The sequence below is a fragment of the Xyrauchen texanus genome, chromosome 11 (genome assembly GCF_025860055.1).
Source record: "Xyrauchen texanus isolate HMW12.3.18 chromosome 11, RBS_HiC_50CHRs, whole genome shotgun sequence".
NCBI classification, from domain to species: domain Eukaryota; kingdom Metazoa; phylum Chordata; class Actinopteri; order Cypriniformes; family Catostomidae; genus Xyrauchen; species Xyrauchen texanus.
Genome location: NC_068286.1, coordinates 32,251,935 through 32,261,940, shown reverse-complemented (window position 1 = coordinate 32,261,940; position 10,006 = coordinate 32,251,935).

Genomic DNA, 10,006 nt, shown 5'->3' with positions numbered 1-10,006 from the left:
AGCTTCACAATAAACATTTAATAAAAAATGGCAGTCACTGGTCACTCATGTCCTTCTCTCTCTCTCTTTCTGGCAGTGGCGTGGCTGTTTATATGCCGCTCTCCCCATGCTCACTGGAATTAGAGACAGGTGTTAGACATAATTTAGCCCCCACTGCCACATATCCCCACCGCCCAACTCAGGCCAAGGTACATCCGGCCTGCCTACCACTCCCATTTCTGTAAAGGAAGTCAGCGACAGCCATCTGCGCCCCCGGTCTGTGGACCACCCCCACTTCTTGGGGTTTGCTGTGAGCCCGCCTGCCGCAGCGATCTCAGGACTGCCCTCAGATGCTGCATGTGCCACTGCCAATCATTGCTATAAATTATATTATCATCCAAGTAGGCAGTGGCGTAAGCTTTATGCGGTCTGAGGATTCGGTCCACGAGACACTGGAATGTAGCCGGGCCGCAAACAAACCGAACGAAAGTGTCACAAATTGTTGCAATCCAAACGTCGTGGAGAAGGTTGTTTTTTTCACGGGAAAGTGGTTTAAGGGGATCTGCCAATAACCCTTTGTCAAATACAATGTCGAATAAAATCGAGCAGTACCTAACCAACTCATCAACGCGGGGCATCTGGTACACATCAAATTTAGACACCGCATTGACTTTTCTATAATCCACACAGAACCATACAGACCTGTTGCACTTAGGAACTAGACAACCAGACTGGACCAATCACTGTGGTATTCCTTTATTACCCCCATATCAAGCATTGCATCCAATTCTTCCCGAACTATTTTCTTTTTGTGCTCGGGCAAGAAATAGGGACGGCTACGTACCACCACTACCGGTTCGGTCCCAATTTGGTGCTGGATGAGGTTTGTATGACCCGGTAGAGGGGAGAACATGTCTGCAAATTCTTGTTGCAACTCGGCAACCCCTGCAAGCTGATAACGAGTGAGGTGGTCTACGCAAGTTACTGGAGTGTTATAATAAGGTTTTGTGTTTACCTCCGGGCCGAGCACCGCCCTCTCCGGAACTACCGTAGTCAACGTCACAGGGACCGCCTCCCTCCATAAATTCAGGAGGTTGAGGTGAGGTGAATTTGACATGATCTACTGGTTCGCTTTACCTCATAATCGAGTTCCCCGACTTGTCATGTGACCTCAAAGGGTCCTTACCACTTGGTGAGTAATTTGGAGCTTGATGTGCGGAGTAAAATGAGTACCTTATCTCCCGGTGCAAATTCCTGCATCCGAGTTCCCCTGTTATACAGCTGGCTCGTTCTTGAGCTTGGAGCAAATTCTCCTGTGTTAGTTGCCCCAGTGTGTGGAGTTTTGTTCTAAGATCAAGAACGTACTGAATTTAATTCTTGCTATTTGAAGGTCCCTCCTTCCAAGCTTCGCAGATGACATCAAGCACCCCGTGCGGGCACCGCCCATACATCAGCTCGAATGGGGAAAATCCCGTGGAGGCTTGCGTGACCTCTTGCACAGCAAATAACAGGGGTCAAGCCATTTATCCCCATCTCTAGCATCATCGTGAACGAATCGTCGGAGAGGATTTCTTTTGGAAGATTTCTTTCGGAATCCCCACCCAGGAAATTATTTTGAAGATTGCCTCCACAACACTACATGCTGAGATGTTGCTCAGAGACACTGCTTCTGGATATCACATTGCATAATCCACTAGGATTAATACAAAGTGATGTCCGAGTGCTGACCGCTCTAATGGCCCTACGAGGTCCATACCAATTCTTTCGAAGGGGACCTCAATTAGCGGAAGAGGGAGCAATGGGGCTTTTGGGGCACACCACCTACGTACATCGCCGCCAATGCCTGGCCAATAAAAACTGGCTTTTTAATGGTTTAGTGTTTTTCTTTCCCCTAGGTTACCTGCTATAAGATTATAGTGAGCCGCCTGGAAAACCATTCCCACCGGCTCCGCGGTATTAAGAGCTGGGTTGTTATCTTTCTTCGTATGAGTGTCCTTTGTCACTCTATAAAGCTGCTTGTTTATAATTGTAAAACAGGGATATGAAAGTGTGACATTCGGGCAGAGTTGTTGACCATTGATCACTCTTACTTGGTCAAAGGCATGCTTGAGGGTTTTGTCTCATGATTGCTCCAGAGGGAAATCCCTTAAGGGAAATCCCCTGAGGAGGGGAGGGGCTGCAGCCTCTCCCCCCTCACGTCATCATGACGTGGAGCTGATGAAGATGGCCCTGTCTCTGCCTCCCCAGCCAGAGTATCACACAGTTCACATCTCGTCACTTTTATGCAGGACCCATTTGTGCATATACCCTTTAATACATTTCTATATATAATAAAACTAATTAAGGCCAATTAGTCCCTAAAATCAGCAGATAGGTGAGGCGGGAACTAACCGCGGCCTCCACTCTATGTTTTGTTCCCACAGGGTATTTGTGAATATCCCCATGCACACACTTCACCCTCACCATTTTAGCTGTGCCCAATGCCTCGGCTTGAACCAAGCATTGGTGGATATTGGTTTGATTATAACCGGTGTCCACCAGAGCTTGGTGAGTACCCCCCTTGATTCTTACAAGTATTCGGTATGCTCCGGCTCGGTCGGGGGCAGGCTGCGGGGCATCGGGGATCCACAGCACCATCCCCAGCTCCATCACGGGGCACTGATCCTGGAAATGCCCCGGATCCCAAACTTCTCTGAGACTTCAGCTTCACAGTACATGTAAACATCACTCTACAGATTCACAATAAACATTTAATAAGACATTTCAGTCACTGGTCACCTGTGTTGTTCTCTCTCTCTCTCTATCTGATGTGACTGTTTATATGCCATACTCCCCATTCTCACTGGAATTAGAGACAGGTGTTAGACATAATTTAGCTCAGGTGTAAGCACCCTTACCACTTTCTCTCTCTCCGGACGGACACTTGACCATTCCCCGCTGCCACACTAACACTTTAACAGCATTATCTCACAGAGAATTTCTTTCATTTGTTAGCAAAATGGACATTAAAACTGAAATATACCTAAAAGAATCAGAATCGAACTGAATCTAGCTTGTTAACTTAGCAACATGCTAAAAGCCTCTTGGAACACCTTGGCAACCACCCAGAACATCCAAGCAACCACCAATCCTGGAAACAGAATATCACCATGCTGAAACCACTCATAACACCTCAGCAATCGCATAGCAACCACTCACAACACGTGAACATTGGCAGTGAGTTATGCAGGGGCCAAACCACTCTTTTTATGAAATTATTTTACAATGGTAATAATTACGGTGGTAACAACAGTATTTTGGTGACATGGTTACCACAGTACATTTTTGTACAGATTATTTTTCTATTAAGGATATTGTTCTTTTCCTTCAGTTTCTAAACAAAATAAATAATTTCTCGAACTGACAGATATAACAAAGAAAAAAAATGAAATGAGAGATAAAAACGGCACATGGAGCAGGATGAGGGGATAAAAAATGTGTGGCGAAATATTTGAAATTGACCAGAGAGTCTTTTAAGAATCTGCTGACAAGCTTCATTTACGACGCTGCTATCAAACCATCTGCTATTTTCCAGTCAATTAAACCATGATAGGATTTGAGATCAATTATTCTTGTCCACTTATAGGTTTATATCCTTGTTTGCTATCTTATTACCCAATATTTATGTGCACTATGTCACAACAAAGCAAAAAGTTAATCGTCTGTTGTTTCTCTTTTCATTATTTGGTTTGTATTTCACTTTTTTTATTTTCTAACACATCACACTGAAAAGCAAACATAAATAAAGTCTAACTATATCTCTCTAAATATAGCTTATGATCTCCAATATACACATTCACACAGGATATCCAGACAATAATTTACCATTCAGTGCTGATATAAAATCCCCTTGCATGCATTGAAACTATGAGTGTGACAGGAACAAATGTATTTCTCAAATAAGAAAACATTTAAGGATAGAAATAAGGTTTTATGGTAATGCGTGGTTTATTTGGCACCAAATAAAACATATACATACTGTATGTGTCATATATTTTAATTAATCCTCAGAGATGGATGGATGGGCGGATGGACGGACGTTACAATGAATGGCCAGATGGACAGGCGGATGGATGGATGGACAGACGGATGGATGGACTGACTGAATATGGATGGATAGACAGACTGATGGATGGATGGATTGACAGATGGATGGATGGACGCATGGATGGATAGATGGATGTAACAATAGAAAGATGGATGGATGGGACGATAGATAGATGGATGGAACAATACTGTAAATAGATTTACCACACATATTTTTTACACGGATCACTGCATTGATCTCAAACCAAGGGTGATCAGGAACCACCACAACAACAACAATTACATGAGGCATTCACATCGATCTCAAACCCCCGCTGATCAAAAACCACCAGCACAACAACAACAAACAATTGCGGTAATCATTAACCTCACGTTATCGCTTCTTGCACCACATGTTCCATGTTTACTATAGATTCTTCCATCAGCAGTGAGGGATTTACATGTGATAAATGTAAATTGGTCAAGCTGACTGAGAAGATAAATGAGTTAGAGACACGCAGCTGAACACTAGTGGAGGTCAGTAAGAAAGAGAAGCTGGTAGATACTGTTTCAGATGCAGGTAGTACAGCAAGCACCACACACTCTTTGGTTCTGGCTGCAGAGCTCCCGCAGAAGTGTGTTTGTTTGACTTCTCGGCAGCATACTCATAGGGAAAAACGAAACCACTTTCCCAATCCTGTTAGGATTTCCAATCAATTCTCCCCACTCAGTGATTCTCACCCACTGAGAATCATCTTGAAAGTGCCCTTGTTATAATTGACTCAATTTTAAGGAATGTGGAAATAGAGACACAAGCCACTATTGTTAAATGCATGTCATGTGCCAGAGCTTCTGACATCAGATCAAATTTACAAGTACTGGCAAATGCCAAACTTAGATTTTCTAAGATTGTTATTCATGTCGGCACTAACGATGTCCGGCTTTCACCAGTTGGAGATCACTAAAGATAATGTTAAAGAGGTGTGTGAACTTGCAAAAACAATGTGAAGCACTATAATATAATCTGGCCCATTCCCTGCTAGTTATGATGACGAGGTTTATAGTAGATTAGTGTCTCTGAATGGGTGGATGTTTTAGTGGTGTCCGTAGAATAGGATAGGAGGCATAGACAATTGGAAGAGTTTTTAGGGTAGACTTGACCTGCTAAAGAGAGATGGACTCCATCCCTCCAGGGAAGGTACTGCTCTCCTCTCTAGTAATATGGCTCATAATCTTAACAGTGATAGTATTTGACTAACTGGAGCAGTTAGAATGTCTTCTAGCTGCCTTGAGACGTCACACTGGTCACATAAACTACAACACATAGAGAATGAATCAACTATTTATCATATAGAGACTGTGACTGTTTCCAAAACAACCAAACGCAAAACCATCATTAAGTAATTTAGATTTTTGTCAAACTTGAAAATAACAACAATAACAAAACTGAAGATAAACATAATATAAATGTTGGGCTACTAAACATTAGATCGCTTTCATTCAAATCCCTAATTGTAAATGAAATTATTACAAATCATAGTTTGGATGTGCTCTGTTTGACTGACACCTAAATATATTAGTTTAAATGGGTGTACTCCCTCAGGTTATTGTTATAAACATGAGCCTAGTCTGAAAGTTTGAGATGTGCTACAATTTACAGTGATATTTGAACTGATACTGCTTAATGTGACATCATCAGATATTAATAAAAACATTTGTAAATTTTTGATCTTGCAACATTATATAGACCACCAGGGACATATTCTGAATTCCTTCGAGAATATGCTGATTTCTGTCAGATATATTTGTTCCTGTGGATTGATCTTTAATAATCTGTGACTTCAACATCCACATAGATAATAATAATGATACACTGGGCTTAGGGACAACTCTGTTGTTGTTAGACAAAATTTGACAGGTCCAACCCACCGTCAAAATCATACGCTACATCTAATTTTGTCATATGGATTTGGTGTTGATAATATAGACATTCTGCTGCAGAGCGATGACATATTCGTTCATTACCTCATCTCTCACCAAAAACTTTGGAAGAACTTGATATTGACACAGAAAATGTGGAGACAGTCTTCTCTAGCACTCTAGATTGTGTCGCACCCCTTCAATTAAAGAAAGTTAAAGAGAAAAATCCCACACCACGGTACAATGATCACACTCATTAGAAAATGGAGCGTAAGTGGAAGAATAAATAATTAGAGGTATTTCAATGTGCATGGAAGGATAGTGTCTCGAACTACAGACAGGCTCTAAAAACTGCCAGGTATGTGTATATGAGAAAAATCCTAGGAGTTTATTTAATACTGTGGCTAAATTGGTTAGGAAGAGCTTTCAAAAATGATCAAAACATCAAAATCAACAACATTTATGTTAGACCCAATACTGACTAAACTCCTAAAAGAGGTGTTTTGTGTCATCTCAGAACCTCTTCTTAATATTATTATCTCCTCCTAATCCTTAGGGCATGTCACAAGAAACTTTAAACTGGCAGTTATCAAACACAGCTTGATCCAGGAGAATTGGCTAATTATAGAACAATTTCAAATTGAGAAAATACTAGAAAAGGTAGTGTCCTCTCAACTATGTTCATTTTTACAGAGAAATTGTATATATGATGAATTTCAGTCAGGATTTAGGCCCCATAATGGTACAGAGACTACATTTATCAGAGTTACAAATCATCTGATCGCAGCTGCATTTCTCTTCTAGTGCTGCCTTTTACACCATAGATCATGATATTCATGTTGGCATTTGTGGACAGGCATTAGGTCCTATTCATTTTAAGTATGGAGTGGCACAGGGATCAGTTTTAGGGCCTCTGTTTTTCTCCTTATATACTGTATGCTCCTCCTGGGAGACATTATCAAGAACCATGGAATTACTTTTCACTGTTATGCAGATGATACCCAACTTTATATTTCTTCGAAACCCAATGGGATTTCAAAATTTTCCAGTGTATAAATTAGATCATAGAGTGGATGGCTAGAAATTTCCTTCTACTCAATTCCAATAAAACAGAGGTACTATTTATTGGAATAAAAAACATAAACTTATCTTGATGGATGTACTGTAACATCAACTTCTACAGCAAAACAATGTTGTGTTATATTTGATACCAGTCAGTCCTTTGAAAATCTAATTTCCAATGTTAATAGAACTGCATTCATCCACCTCAGAAATATTGCTAAAATTCTACACATGCTATCTGTTTCTAATGTTGATAAACTAATGAATACATCCATGACCTTAAAACTAAATTATTGTAAAGCATTATTAAGTTAATGTCCTGCAGGTTTAATAAATAAACTCCAGTTAGTTCAAAATGAAGCAACGCTACCTAGAACCAAGAAATATGATCATATCAGCCCCATTTTATCAGAGTTACATTGGCTACCTGCTAAGTTTTTTATTAATTTAAAAATTCTGTTAATTACTTACAAAGCTTTGAATGGTCTAGCGCCATAGTACTTAAGTGACCTTCTATCATGCTATAATCACACTTACTATGGTCACAAAACTCTGGCCTGTTAACAATACAGAGAATATCAAAATCCACAAAAGGAGGGAGATCATTTTTATATTTGGCTCCTAAACTATGGAATAGTCTTCCTAGCAGTGTTTGGAACTCACACTCTCTTAGTTTAAGTCTAGATTAAAGACTTATCTACCCTAACACCTAATTTATCAATCTATTCATAGTTATGCTGCTTTAGTTAGGTCTGCCAGAACCAGAAACACTTCTCTTATTCTTTAACCCTGCTTTAAAGTGAATGGCATCTACACTATATTTATTCTATTTCTTTCCCTGACTGAACATCTAGATTACATCCAAAGGTTACCAGAGCCTGCCAGATCCATCACCAATCCTGTCTGATGTCCGACTCCCATTGTGTCACTGAGTGGTGATGACCAACTGCAGCATGTGCCAGCCAGACTTCACTTCACTCTACTAAGACAGACTTCATATGATGAATTGAAGCAAACTCAAAGAAATTGGATTCTTCATGAGCCACTGCATGAAGCCTGTGCTCAGGATGAAGTTCACCAAAATTTCCTGCCATAATCTCCCAGCTGGATTGCAGTGCTCCTCACTGAATGATACCTATATCAACTTGTTTAAAGGAGAGACAACACTCTTAAAAAACTATATAGACAATGAATTAACCACTAACAAAAGCCTCCATCGGCCAAGGACAATGAATCTACGTGTATTTCAAGGACTTTAAAATGTATAGGTCTTAAAAAAATATTTTGTTTAACTATTGACCCACAACATTTACTTAGTTTACTCCTTTTAACCACTAATAGTTCTAAACATAAATAACTAATATTGGAATTATATTAATTCATTTTCTGCTATGGCATAATTTCCTGTACAGCTGCTTTGAAAAAACGCTTATAGTGAAAAGTAAATTTATAATAAATTTGACTTGACTTGACAACCTCCTTGAGATCCTCTGTCTTTCTCTTTCTCCACAAGTCTAATGCAGTTATTGTGCATGCCATCTGTGTCCAGTGTCAACAATGTCCCTCCATCTCTCTCTTCCACTGCTCAAGAGAGCCCTTCCTGATCCTGCCTGTAATTGAATTAAAACCAAATTAAACTGAATGAATAGGCTGGGATTTAATTAGCAGCTGACAAAGGCCACAGGGTTCCTGAAACACGTGTATCCTGTTTAACTCCTTCACTGCATGCTTCACAGAAACACAGAACAGACCACGAGAACTGGCATTCCTCTCTGAAACTGGTTTAATTGATGCCTTGTGGAATCAAGGCCAAATGTCACTTTTGCTATTGCATGCAAGCGTCGCTTTTAAAAACACACACACTAAGTTTATCTACTGTAATGCCAAGTCACTGTTTCCATTTAAAGTCAACATGAAATCAAAACTTTCTTTACTTTCTTAAAACATGTTCCTCGTCTTGTTTTGCATGATTTATCATATTATTCTGAAGAAAAATAAACTGGTTATCTTTGTAATCTTTCATGACATGTCATAAATTTAGTTGTTTACCAATGCTACTTAGGCATTATTTTAGGATATGCACTGTTGGTAGTGTAACACCTTAACATCTTTCCAGTAGTTTAAACAGTAATAAAAAAGTAAAAAGAAATAATTCAGAAAAGCATTGTTATACAATGTTAAAGTGATGGTATCAGATGGTAATACCATGGTACTTTGATTTATACCATGAAACTTAATGATTACTATAGTCTTATGATAATATAACCATAGTACCTTGTCCAAATATAAGATTTACAAAACACAAACTGGTGTGAATTTTTCAACACTAAATCTCCCACATCGTTTATCTTTTTATAATGTCAAAATGTATCACTGCAAATATTACAAACAAAAGAGTTTCATAAAGAAATCAAAAGGTTTGCAAAACAACCTCATTAAATAATCTAATCTAATAATAAAAAAGATTTAAAAGTGAAGGTTCCTATAATTACATAAGCACTGCAGTGAAAAACACACCACTGTGTAAAGAAGGTATGTCAATCGATTCTGACATCAGACAAGCTTCTATTGAATGAGGAGAACAGTGAGATCTAAAGAGTATATGTCTAAATATTCAAGCAGTCATCTTCAAGTCTATTTGAAGTGTTTGAAAAAGTGTTATAAAAGGTTCAGAAGAAGGAAAATAGTGGATTCCACTTTAATCAGCCCTCATATTCTGTTTTGGCCTTGGCTGCTCTACAACATATGCCAATAAAAGGGATTTTAACTCACAACAAGGATACATGTAAGAAGATGAAAGAGACTGGTAATGTTGGAATGAAAGTGGCAGTGTCACTTTAACTTGATGTTATTCACCTAAATCTCTAAAATCAGCGCTTCAATATTTAGTCAACTTTGTACAAGGGTTTGCAGATGTTAAAGCATGCAAAGTTAAAGGGAGAAAGTACTGACCAATACATAACTAGAGCAGTTCCTTTTC